We start from the raw sequence: 13797 nt of genomic DNA, 5'->3' as shown, positions 1-13797 counted from the left end.
ACAAAATGCTGGAGAGAAACCCACAATGGAGAGAAACCATATCCCTGCTTGGAGTGTGGAAAAAGCTTCAGTGATGGTGGATCACTTACCAAACACCAAAGAATTCTCACTGGAGAGAAGCCAAATCACTGCTTCAAGTGTGGAAAGAGCTTCAGTAACAATGGATTACTTACTATGCATCAAAGAGCCCACACTGGAGAGAAACCAAATCACTTATCAGAGTGTGGAAAGAGCTTCAATGTGAATTACAGTTTCACTTTTCATCAAGGAACCCACACTAGGGATGTGCAAACTGGCTTGCTTATTATTTATTGTTATTATTATTTCGATTTCTATACCGCCCTTCCAAAAATGGCTCAGGGCAGTTTACACAAATAAATAATAAATAAATAAGATGGCTCCCTGTCCCCAAAAGGCTCACATTCTAAAACGAAACACAAGATGGACACCAGCAACAGTCACTGGAAGTACTGTGCTGGGGGTGGATAGGGCCAGTTACTCTCCCCCTGCTAAATAAAGAGAATCACCACAGTAAAATGTGCCTCTTTGCCCAGTTAGCAGGGGTTAGGGTTAGCCTGTTGATGTTGAGCCAGTTGGACTTTGAGCCAGTTTGGTTCGGCAGTACGGGGTTAAACTGAACCACCCTCTGTTCGGTCCGACCCCGGACCGAACACCCCCAATCTGTTGCAGGATTTGCGGACTTTTAATTTAATTTAATTTAATTTAATTTTTAATTTTTTAAAAAAATATGTCACTTACTCCTTCCGGGGGAGTTGTTGGGGGGGGGCATAGAGGTTCCCCCTCCCCCTGCCGGCCTTCCTTGCAGCCCAAACTGGCCATTCGGCTAGCTCTTCGTCCCATTTGGGCCTTCCCCCTCCGGTGCGGTGGCCATTTTGGAAGCCACCGCACCTGCAATAGGCCTCTGCATGACCATGTCCTGGGTCACACAGAGGCCAATTGCACAGGTGTGGCGGCCACGCCGGAAGGGAAAGACTGAACAGGCCTCAGAGCCGATCGAATGGCCGGTTTGGGCTGCAAGGCAGGCCAGCGGGGGGGAGGGGGAACCTCCATGGACACCCCCCCCCCGCCACCTCCAACAACTCCCCTGGAGGGAGTAAGTAACATTAAAAAAAAATAAGGTCTGCAAACCCCCCGGATCGAACCAGACCGGGGCGGTTCAAGGGGGTGCTGGACTGAACTGGCCCATTCTGGTTTGAGTCCGGTTCCATGCACATCCCTAACCCACACTGGAGAGAGGTCATATCTATGCTTGGACTGTAAAAGGAGCTTCAGCATGAGTGGAAATCTTAATCACCATCAGAGAGCTCACACTGGGTAGAAACCATATACATGCTTTGAGTATGGAAGAGCTTCAGCCAGAGCAGAAATCTTACTAAACGTCAAAGAACCCACAGTGGAGATTGTGATGAAATGGGGAGTTCTGTTTGAGAATTTAACTTCTAAGTAAAGGAGCAGTTTGAAATTTGTAGGTTTTCAACTTCAAACATTTTTCATTGAATTGTATAATGACCATATATGGTAAACCTGAATCATAGTGCATTTGAATCTGAGAAAGATCTTCTGCTTTTCTTGGGCATTATGTTGTTTTAGAATTATTGATTTGATTCTTGAGTGTTAAAAAAATCAATTGAGTGCAATAACAGTGAAAATGTGATTAATTCAGTATTTCTTTTTAAAAACCCTAAATTATTTGAACATGTCCCCAGGTATATTCTGGTGTAAAAACTGGTGCATCCAGCTACTGTAAGAGGCAGGATTGTTCATCCACAATTTGGTATGTGCAGGTAATCAGGAAGTACAGTATGATATACGATTTGCTGAAATAAAGCCTCCCAACCTCTGATAACTTTTTAAAAGGCAGTTAAGACACATTTGTTCACCCATGCATTTAATTAATTTAATTACAGTTTTTAACTTTGTGTTAAATTTTAAATTATTTCATGCTTCAGTGTTTTAATTGTGTTTTAATTTGTATTGTTTTATTGTAAACTGCTCAGAGGGACATGAGTTTTGGGAAGTATATAAATGTTATTTTTTTTTAAAAAAAAACTGATAACATGAACAGGACTTTCACATATTTATCATATTTAACATATGACCAATTGCCGTGGTCTTTCTTATTTGTTTGTTTGTTTGTTTATTCTTTCAACCAGTTTATATGACCAATTGTTGAGCAATTGCCTGGTCAACTTAAACAAGTGATGGTGAAGTATGTGCACTAATGGATGTCATTTGGGTAGTGTGCACATTAGCTGTTTGGTACACATATTCTTTGCTTCAGGGCTATTCACTGTAACCAGAGAATGTAAAAAATATGTGTGGTCAATGTGCATTCATTGTCCAACATCACTTGGCAAGTCTCCCTATTGAACAGGGTAAGTGAAAAGTCCCCCCTCTTCAGTACTGTCAATATACACATATTCCCCATTCTCCACAGCAGGACTTCATACACATTTGCCAGTCAACTGACATGAATGCCAAACATCTGGATGCAGTCGACATGGTTAACCTGGAAGAAACTCCACTGAGGTCAGTGGAACTTGCGGCTGGGCAAGTGTATAGAGCAAGTGGTTCCCAACCAGGGTTCCTTCAGATGTTGCTGAACTGCAACTCCCAGCATTCCCAGCCACAATAAATTGTAGCTGGAGATTATGGAAGTTGTAGTTCAGTAACATCTGAAGGAACTGGCCCTGTCCACCCCCAGCACGGTACCTCCAGTGACTATTGCTGGTGTCTATCTTATGTTTCTTTTTAGACTGTGAGCCCTTTGGGGACAGGGATCCATCTTATTTTTATTTATTATTTCTCTGTGTAAACCGCCCTGAGCAATTTTTGGAAGGGTGGTATAGAAATCAATCAATCAATCAATCAATCAATCAAGTAAATAAATAAATCTGGAGGAACCCTGTTTGGGAACCACTGGTGTAGAGGCCACAATGCTGCAAGCTAATTTACTTGCACTCAAGAGCTTTTATATGTGCATCATGCCTTTTCTTTTTCTTTTGCTGCATAATGGCCTCACTGTGCCATATCAGTTGCTGTTTTTGAAGCTTGAGGTACAGCATAGGGAAGGAGTGGGATGGGGCACTATGTTGCCAAAGAAGAACAATCCCTTCTTTCATGATGGACCTGGCATGCACAATTCTCTTTCAGCTACAGCCTAGATGGCCTGCCAGGTTGACTATTTACCTAATATATATTTACCTAATATATTAAATGCAAGCATGGGCCATTGAAAACTTGCAAGCTGCATCTGGTCAGCTGTGGCTTTTCCTCCTCGAAAATTTGTTCTTCAGAAGGACCAGCCTTGAGTCCCCACAAGGCCGCAGTGCAGGGCTGGCGTGGAGCAAGTGGGATGGCCTTCACTTTTGTGTACTACCAACAGCAAACTGCAGACTGTTTTTTCCTGCTTCCATTCGGTTCTCTCTACCTATTCATCTAAGCCACTTAAAGTCTTTATTGAGTCAGAGTTCAGGTCAATATCAAAAAGATATAATTAAGGGCTCTTAATAAAAGGATCTTAATTAGATGGACCCAGCAGAATTGATGTGACTAAACGAGGGAATTGGAGGGAACTTCAGTGTTAGCATTAAGATTTAGGATCTTGATATGTTGCTGCTGGTGCTGCTTCTGAGTGGTATCCTGCGGACCTGCCTCTGTCCCGAGTCCCATCTTTATAGTGCTTTATTTTTTAAAAAGTCATAAGACGGCCTTCCCCTCTTAGCTAGATGCTGGGAACAAACTAATGGAGAACAAGCAGGGAAAAGAAACAGCAGAAGAGAAGGAAGTATGTCATCTCAAGGACAAAGGAAAGCATTGCTCTTTATGCTTAGTTCAGCTTGCTTACAAGTAATCCATAAGTACATTCTAGAAGAACTCTACATTAGTGTTATCAGATTATGAAAACCTCATTTTAGAGCTTCAGCATGGGCTGGTCCTGGCGATACGTCCACTGGCCCTCTGAACAGCTCATCTCCTTTCCACCCCATCCAGTGTACCTCCTTGCTGTCACTTCATCATGCAGGGGCTGGCTTGTCAAAACTGCCCCTCATTATGCAGATAAAATACTATTGACAGACAGATAGATAAAAGGGCAATTCAGACAAAACTTCCCCGTGCAAATAAGCAACAGCAAGATGGCATGTCAGATGTGTGGGTGGGGAGAGATGTGCGTGTCCATGCTCCTCCCCCATACATTTGAGAGGGCCAGTGGCCCATTGGTCACAGCCTTCACTTGCTTTGGTCAGTGGAGGAGAAACTCCTGATTTAGCCTCATAGGCTGGCAGAGTTGGTCAACTGCCAAAGGTTCAGGGCCCTCAGAAGGTGTGAGGTGGCTGTGACTCAGGGGTGGAGAAACATGCTTTGCATGCAGAAGATCCTGGACTCAGTCCTTGGCATCTCCAAGTAGGGCTGGGAAAGAACCCTATCTGGAACTCTGGCTTTTAATATTTCTAATGCTGATCTTCAAGATGACCTCTGTGCCAGTTGCCTTTATGTAGTAGTGATGGAGCAACTCTCTTGAAGCCCACTCAAGTAGGAGAGGCCCATGGAGGAGAATTTGTCAAGCCACCTGGTGCCTGCCCTCTTTCTCTGGGTATAAGTGTTCATGGGCATATGAGCTGTTCCTTGCACTTAATAATTTAAAGACCCCCTCCCCCACATTGCCAACCTTCCCTGCCCTCTTCTCCCTATAGTGTCCTATAGGCACACATGTTCTAAAAATGCCTGTATGATTTGTCTGTACGAAGGAAGCCTTCACAGGAAGCAAGAATTGGAAGAAGAGGCAGTCGCAAGGCAGAACTGTACAGTGTGTCTGATACATCTGTGTCAGCGTTTGAAGTAACTAAAGATGCCCGAGCCATTTTCATGAGCAACAGTATACTGCTCTCTTACAAGAAAGCAAGAAAGAAATGCCCTCAGCCTTCCCACTTCAGTCATTCCTCCAGCTGCACTGCCCACAGCCTATATGGACAAACTGAGGAAGAAGAGAGAGGGAGGGAGGTTTCCTTCCACACACCCCGCTGCTACTTTGGGGGAGGGAAGATGGCCAGAACTATCTGTTGCTTGATTTGAAAAAGAGCCTTACATACAGTGCAGATATCTGTGCAGGTAAGAAAGAGGCACGGGCACTACTTCTGAGCCACTGTAATATAACACACCGACACTGCTTCCAAAGGCTGTGCTGTGCCTACTAAGCATTGGCAAGATGCTTGGTTGGGAATGATGACTTCTTTCCATTGCATTTTCCCTCCACTGCATTTTCACAATGCTTAGTAGCCATAGAGTTGTCCTGCATTCAGAAGTAGTGTAGGTGTGTTTTACAGAGGCTCAGAGGTAGTGCCTGTGCCTCTCACTTATACGCACGGATATCTGCACCAAGGCTTCCCTAAGTAGATCCTCCCCCTTGCACTCTTATTTTAGACCTGTGCTGGCTACATTGAGGACTCCTGCCATGCTGCCCAAGTTAGTAATGCTCTGAGAAAGCAACAAATCTCATATATTTGCATATCAGAATCACCAGGCTTCATACAGCCCATTAATTGCCATACATGCACAAGAACTCATCCTGAGTGCTTATTTTGCATGGAAAGATGGGGTATAAATTACATACAGAAATAAAAAGAATTATTGCACATTACTGCTGATCTCCTAGCAAAATATGTAACTTGTCCCTACAATCAAGCTCTGTACCAGAAGTCTGGAAAGTAGCTAATGTAACTCCGATTTTCAAGAAGGGATCCAGGGGGTGATCTGGAGATTACAGGCCAGTTAGCTTAACTTCTGTGCCGGGTAAATTGATGGAAAGCTCATTTAAGGACAAAGTTGTTAAACACATAGAAGAACAAGCCTTGTTGAAGGAAAATCAGCATGACTTCTGCAAGGGCAAGTCTTGCCTCACTAACCTTTTGGACTACTTTGAGACATGTGAATAAAGGTGATCTGGCTGACATAGAGGCTATTCACACGATGGGGTGAAATTGGGCTAGCAGAGGCTAGCCCCATTTCGCCCCATTGTGTGAACCACCGGCCTCGGCTGCGAGCCCGGTGGTTCCTAGGTGGGTAAACCGCCTAAGTACCCCTCCCCTAAAACCAGGTTTGCGGAGATTGTGAGTAGCTGCAGTGCGGCTCCACGCCATGGTTACTCATGAGTAGACCCCCGGAGGGGAGGCGAAAAGCCGCCTCCCGGCTCCGGGAGTCTCCCCAGTATGCCCTGCATGCTCACGCAGGGAATACTGGAGTTTCTGGGGGCTGCACAGCCCCCGAGCTCCCCAGCCCCCACCGGCTCTGTCACGGAGCTGGCAATCGTGTGGGCGGCTGATCCGGCCACTCAGGACTCCTGCTCTGCTCGTGTGCGGGGAGAGCAGGCTCAGCCCGCTCTCCCTGCTCACCCTTCTAAACTGGGTCTCACTGATTGTGAGACCCAGCTCATAGTATACTTGGACTTCCAAAAAGCTTTTGTCAAAGTTCTGCACCAAAGGCTCTTGAGAAAACCTAGCTGGCATGGGATAAGGATTGGTAACTGGTTGAAGGACAGGAAACAGAAGGTAGGAATAAATGGACAGTTTTAACAATGGAGGGGAGTAAGAAATGGGTTCCCCAGTGATCTGTATGGGGACCAGTGCTCTCTCTAATTTGTGTTTATCTGTGTGTGGAATGAGTTATGTTCTGGGCAGGTGTAACAAGGCATTGTGTGCTTCATGCATTCAAAATGGGGCCTTCCTGATTCTGCCTGAGTGGGATCTAAAATTAACTGAGCAGACATTAAAAAAACTTGTGAGTACTGACAATGTGTGCACACTTTAGAGGGAACACTGACTAAGACCAGTGTTCTAACTTATTCATAAATGACCTAGAAGTTGGGGTAACCTGTGAAGTGGCCAAATTTGCAAATGACACTAAACTATTTAGGGTAGTGGAATCCAAAACAGATTGTGAGGTGCTCCAAAAGGATCTCTCCAAACTGGGTGACAAAATGGCAAAAGCAGTTCAATGTAAGCAAGTGTAAAGTGATGCATATTGGGTCAAAGAAACCCCAACTTCACATATACACTGATACACACATATTGGGTCTGAACTGTCAGTGACTGACAAGGAGAGAGAACTTGGGGTCATGGTGGACAGCTCACTGAAAGTATTAACTCAGTACGTGCCGGCAGCTGTGGGGAAAAGGCCAATTCCATGCTAGGGATCATTAAGAGGGGATTGAAAATAAAAATGCTAGTGTTATAATGCCCCTATATAAATCTATGGTGTGGCCACATTTGGAGTACTGCGTACAGTTCTGGACACTGTATCTTAAGAAGGACATTGTAGAACTTGAAAAGGTGCAGAAGAGGGCAACCAAGATGATCAGAGGCCTGGAACACCTTCCTTATGAGGCTAGCCTACAGCATCTGGGGGGTTTTAGTTGGAAAACAGGTGGCTATGGGGGGACATGATGGGGTCTATAAAATTATGCATGGAGTGGAGAGAGTGGACAGAGAGAAATTTTTCTCCCCCTCTCACAACACTAGAACCAGGGATCACCCCATGAAACTGAAGGCCAGGAAATTTAGGACCAACAAATGGACATACATGTGAGCACTGTAAGATATCCACCTTAGAGGATGGGGCTGATCCAGGAAGAGCACCTGCATGCTTGCATGCAGAAGATGCTAAATTCCCTCCCTGGCATCTCCAGATAGGGCTGAGAGAGACTCCTACCTGTAACCTTGGAGAGGCCGCTGCCAGTCTGTGTGGACAATACTGAGCTAGATGGACCAATGACCTGACTCAGTATATGGCAGCTTCCTGTGTTCACACAGCATATAATTAATCTATGGATTTCTCTGCCACACGATGTGGTGATGGCAGGGGCATATGGAGACTCCTGGCAGACCAGGGACAAAGTTGTTTTGGGGGCTTTCTGCACGCTCCCTACTTTCCAGCCCTGCCACTGCGCTTCTCCCTCTATTTACCTGTTGCAGCAGTGGGCGGGTGGGTTTCTCGGTACACTGGCTTCTACCCAGTGTGCCAGATTCTCCCCGGTCAGCGTGCTGGCATCCCTCTGGCCAGCACATGGACCTCCTGATTCCCTGGCCAGAGCACCGGCCTCCCCATTGAGTAGGGAGAGCATCGCGTGCCATGCTGTGACATCATGCGACACTCTCCCTACTCAATCAGGAGGCAGCGCGCCGGACAGGGTAAAGGAGAATTGGTGGCACGGCAGCACGGGGGGGACCCTTGTGGGCCCCTTGACCCTCCATACCCAGGGGCATTTGCACCCCCTCGTTTAATGGAGGCTATGTCCATGGGTGATGGCCATTAGCTTGGATGGCTTTAAAAGGGGCTTAAACAAAGTCATGGAGGACAGGTCTATCAATAGCTACGAGTCGTGGCTATAGGCCACCTCCAGCCTAAGAGGCAAGATGCCTCTAAATCCCAGTTGCAGGGGAGCAACAGCAAGAGACAGGACATGACCTCACCTCTTGCCCATTCAGCCATGATAATAGCTGGGTGACTCTGGGCCAGTCACTTCTCGCTCAGCCTAACCTACTTCACAGGGCTGTTGTGAGGAGAAAACTTAAGTATGGAGTACACGCTCTGGGCTCCTTGGAGGAAGAGCAAGATATAAAATGTAATAAATAAACAAATAAATAAATCTGGTGGACCACTGTGTGAAACAGGATGCTGGACTTGGGCCTGATCCAGCAAGGCTGTTCTTATAGGGACAAACTAACACTTGCAATAATTGCAAGACCCTTCCTCTATCTCAGGGGTTCTTTACCTTTTTGTACCTACAGACCCCTAGGGTCGTCAAGTATTACCAATGGATCCCCAGCCCATATATATAATATATGTTCATAAGGCTCCAGTAAGTTGGAGAAGGGCAGCTAATGGCACAGAGGGGAAATGCTTGACTAACAAGCAGAAGGTTGCTGGTTTGAATCCCCTCTGCTGCTATATCGGGCAGCAGCGACATAGGAAGATGCTGAAAGAATCTCTCCTGTATTCTACCAAAAGAAAACCACGGGGCTCTGTGGGTGCCAGGAGTTGAAATCAACTTGACAGCACACTTTACCATTATCTTTAAGTTGGAGAAAATGTAAGTACTCAGGATAATTATTTTCAAGCATATCATTCTACCTCACCAGGAAGCAAATTAAATTTAGTGCAGCTAAGATTTTCCACAGACCACTTGGTACTAGAGGGACCATGGACCTCAGGTTAATAAGAACATCTGCTGTAGCAGTTATTTGTACATACTATACAGCTGAGGCCAAAAGGGAGAAAAGTTCTTGTCACGAGCTCTCCTTTTCTTATTGGTTGAATGAGAAAATGTTGTTCTGAAGCTGATATTTCCATGGAGCAATTTCAATAAGCATCCAAATGAGGTCTGAACTAACATCTTCACCCAGCTGGTCAGATATCTGGTCAGATATATTTAATTTCAGATTTCAGTATTTTAAAGGTTTGGGTCAAGATAAACCAAGATCCACTTCAACTGTTCTGTGGCTACTGCTGCTGCTGCTTCTTGCTATTTCTCCCCCTTTATTTCTTTTTGATATTATTTTCCCTGTGGAGTTTCTTAGGGATAGATTAGTTCCAGGTTCTCTATTGGACTAAGTTGACTGAAGAGGTCAACATGAGACAGATTCATGGAGTCGTCGGTTTCAGCAGGCTAATTTTTTTTCTTAATTTGTCCAAAATATATGTTTCACATAGGATTTCTTTAAACAATACCTGGTTCAGATATTCAGGCTTATGTGCCTCTTGTAATGGGGGTGAGAGCATGTGCACTTGGTACTTCACAAATGGTGCAGTGAATTAGCTAAATGATCATGCATACAAATGTGCATGCAATTTGGGGCATCATTTGTGTAGTCTCAAGCACACACACACGCTTCTGAGACCTGAACCAGTCCCAGCTCTCCCAGTGTGATATATTTCAATTGATTTGATCATCCTCTTGATTTTATCCTGCTGTTTCTCAATCTTTTGGCAGGGTTTTAAAATTATGTTGGAAAGTTTGTTCTTTTGATTGATCAATGATTTTGTTTTTAGTATGCACTTTTATTGTTGTATTTTTTTATTTGTTGTGAGCTGCCTTGCTCCTGCCTCCCCACTTGAGGCACCAAAAGGCAGGTTACAGATCCCGAGATACAAATTGCTAAATAAAATAAAATAGACACACTACTGTGACACTGAATGTCTGGATGGAGTCCATGTGCCACAGGAATCTGTTATGTGTTGGGTTGCAAATACCACTCAAGTAGATGTTCGGTATCTAACTTAAATCAAAAGTGAATGAGAGAACAAGTAGCCGTGTTCACAAAACTATACCATTTCATTCCATACCATCTTTCATATGGCAAATTGGTCTGGTCAGGTCTGACAGGCCAATCACTCCATAGCCAATCTGCTGTAGCATTCTGTTCAAAATGACACCATGAAATGAGAGCTAATTGGTCCGTAGAAATGTTCCGCTGGAATTCACTGGTGAACACAGGGAAATCTAGTGAGTGGTACTGGCTAGCCTACAAGGGAGGGAAGGAGGAAGGCCCTGACGTACTATTTGCCCTTGGGCAAACCAGCTTAGCTTCCACATCTGTGAAATGGGGTTACTAGGATTTACCTCCCTTCTTGGGGGTAATCTCGGAAGATTAATTTGTGCCAGTGTTATGATTACATTACAGTACATGGCGCCTGCTGCATCGATAACACGATTAGAAGCCATTCTGCAGTCACAGCCTGCTTCCGGGGATATCGTATCACACTCCATGCAGCTGGGAAGAAATGACCCGGAGTAATGGGCAATTGAAAGCAGATTTATTGCCTTGGCTCTAGGTTATAAATCCTTGGCATTGAATCAGCAGTGCTCACAGTGTAACACAAGTGGGCGGCTGGTGGTAAGGTGGAAAGGGTGTTTCTAATGTCAACAGAGTGCCCAGGCTCAGAAAGGGGAGCATGTGGAAAATTTATAGGTTTTAAAGGTCAGAGGGTCCCACTGAGGCAGTCCTGCCTGAACTTCTTTATAGTACAGGCTATAGAACTGTGTCAACTTACTCCTCTATGAAGCCCATTAAACTGTACACTGTTGCAGCACCCTTTTTAGAAGGGCAATCAGTCTTGATTCAGCGTAATGGAAAGCTAACGCCTTTCGTTGGACAGTCTGTTCTGATGTTCAGCCATCACATTTCCTGTCAAATAACACACACTGAGCCCCATTTCTTTCAACCTTGAATGTTTCCACTTTGAATTGCCTTTCATTGCCATTTGTGCTACCTGATTAGGGTTGCCAGTTTGCCAAAAAATAACCCTGTTTCTCCAGCTTTTTGCTGCAGGACAGGCAGCAAAGGTTAATCTTGGGCCATTTGCAGAGGGGGCGCTGCTGGACTCTGCACCGGTACCAATTTCCCCCCATTTTTCAGGGGTTGGCAGTCTTGTAACATGCCTCACCTAGGCCTCACCTCAGAAATCTCAGGTTTTTTGAGGCTTCTAACCTAGCAACCCTATGCTTGATACAATGAGGCGATTTTCACATCACCAGGGGTGGGCTAGGAGGGTGCAGGGGAAAGGCTGCTCCTAACTTATCTTCCCCCACAGATGACCAAACCATCCATTGTCAGTACGCAGCTCCAAGAGGCAAGCAGCAGGTAGGAGAGATGCGGGGCCAGAACTTGTTGTTCCAGCCTCAGGATATTGCACAATGCAATGTGCAGCATGTGTGTTGCACTAGGGATTCCCCTGTCAGATGGGCGCTCTATGCACCCATCTCTGTGTCTCCTTGGGCTGAACTCAGCCCAAGGAGACACAAGATACCCGGTAGCTGGGGTAAGGGTGTAAATCTTAAGAAGCTTAAGAGGCAGGCAGGGAGGCAGAGGGATCTGTGAGGATTCCTCTGCTTCTCATGACCTTTAGTAGCAGAGAGCCAAAATCTTCTGAAAATTGTGGAGTTTGAGTATATTGAACCACATTGCCTCTGATGAAAACTTAAATATAACCAAATATCACCAATGATGCTTTTGCCAAAGGTCACACATATTTTATGCATTTGAGACTTCAGAGATGGTACAGTTTCTGCCGTGGTCAACTTAGAGGACTGCAAAGATACTTTGGTTCCATTTACTACCTAGATCTTTCATATAGGCTTTTGTTGTTTGTTTTCTTCTTCCTTGGGGCCTGTAGCAAAGTGGCTAAAATATGTCAGTGGCAAGTGCACTCTGGCCCAGATTTGTAGATTTGTGGCAAAGGATCAAGAAGATGTACGGATCCTTTGGGGGCTGGGTAGTCCTTTAAAAAAAAATTGGTGTTTTTTTTTCAGTTTAACTTATTGCCAAGAAATTTAAGGCCGACAAAAGGAAGTACTTTTTCACACAAAACATAATCAACCTACAGAATTATCTGCCACAATATGTGGTGTCAGCCACCAGTCTGAGTGGCTTTAAGAAGGGCTTAGATAAATTCATGAAGGACAAGTCTATCAATGGCTACTAGTCTGAAGGCTATAGGCAAGATGCCTCTAAATACCAGTAGCAGGGGAGTAACAGCAGGAGAGAGGGCATGCCCTCAGTTCTTGCCTGTGGGCTTCTCAGAGGCATCTGGTGGGCCACTGTGTGAAACAGGATGCTGGACTAGATGGATCTTGGACCTGATCCAGCAGGGCTGTTCTTATGTTCTAAATGAACTCTGGCCCAGACCCATATATTTGTGGAAACGGTGCTTATTTTGGGGAGGGCGGGGGGGAGCCCATTAGGTCCAGGGTCTAAAATTACCTAGCTGTACCTCTGGGGCTGTGCAAAGCTTCAAAGTTCAGTTTAGGTTTGAAGAGAAAGAGGTTAATTTTAACTTAATTGCTTTGATGTGGACCTGAATCTGCACCATGCCGTCAGAAGGGGCTACCATTCCTGCAATTTTCATCCACTTCTATCAAGAAATGAAAATGTTTAGAGACATTTTATGATTTCCCATTGTAGCCCATGGGCCAAGCTTTGGACCCAAAGCAAAGTGGCTCTCCAAACTGGATCAAAAATGCATAGCAATGTGCAGCTGAAGCAGACTCTGAATCTCCAAAGCAAATGTTATTTCTGTGCACAGACCTAAAACTGTCATAGAAAACACATGTCCGTTTCTTGCTTGCATTGGAGAGAAGGTCTCTTCTAAGGTGATACCTGCTGTGGCATACACACAGAGGCGTAACTAGGGAAAACGGCGCCTGGGGCAAGCACTGAAATGGCGCCCCCCCAACATACTACATTATACTTAGGTTTTTTTCTCACAAGCGCCTGCCGCCGCCGCCAAGCCAGGCCACTGACTGGCTGCCAGGCGCCAGCAAAGCAATGGGGGGGGCGCAGGCGGCGCGGAAGGGACCGCTTGTGGGGAAGGGGGCACCGACGCGCTCCCTTGACTGCTGCAGCGCTGCTGCACTGAGCAGGAAACATTTGTATTAACAAAAAAATTTAAAAAAATGTTTAAAAAATTTGGTCATGGCGGCGCCCCCCACGTGACCAGAAAAGATGGTGCCCGGGGCACGTGCCCCCCCTATAGTTACACCTCTGCATACACATACATCATCATGCAGTGCTACCTCAAAAGAGGCATTCCCTTGTATGAGAGAGAAATGGACAATGCCTCTTCTAATATGGCACAATTAATCGACTGATTAAAACTCCTATGAGCAATCAACTAAGGCATCTTTAATTGGGTAACAATCCTAAAATCAATGGGATTAATTTCCAAACAAATATGATTAAAACTGAGATTTTTAAATTTATTTTTTACTTTTTAATGAAAGCT

The sequence above is a fragment of the Hemicordylus capensis genome, chromosome 2 (assembly GCF_027244095.1).
Source record: "Hemicordylus capensis ecotype Gifberg chromosome 2, rHemCap1.1.pri, whole genome shotgun sequence".
In the NCBI taxonomy this organism is placed as follows: Eukaryota; Metazoa; Chordata; class Lepidosauria; order Squamata; family Cordylidae; genus Hemicordylus; species Hemicordylus capensis.
The sequence above is the reverse complement of the archived record's forward strand: the minus strand, read 5'-3'. Positions refer to the sequence as shown.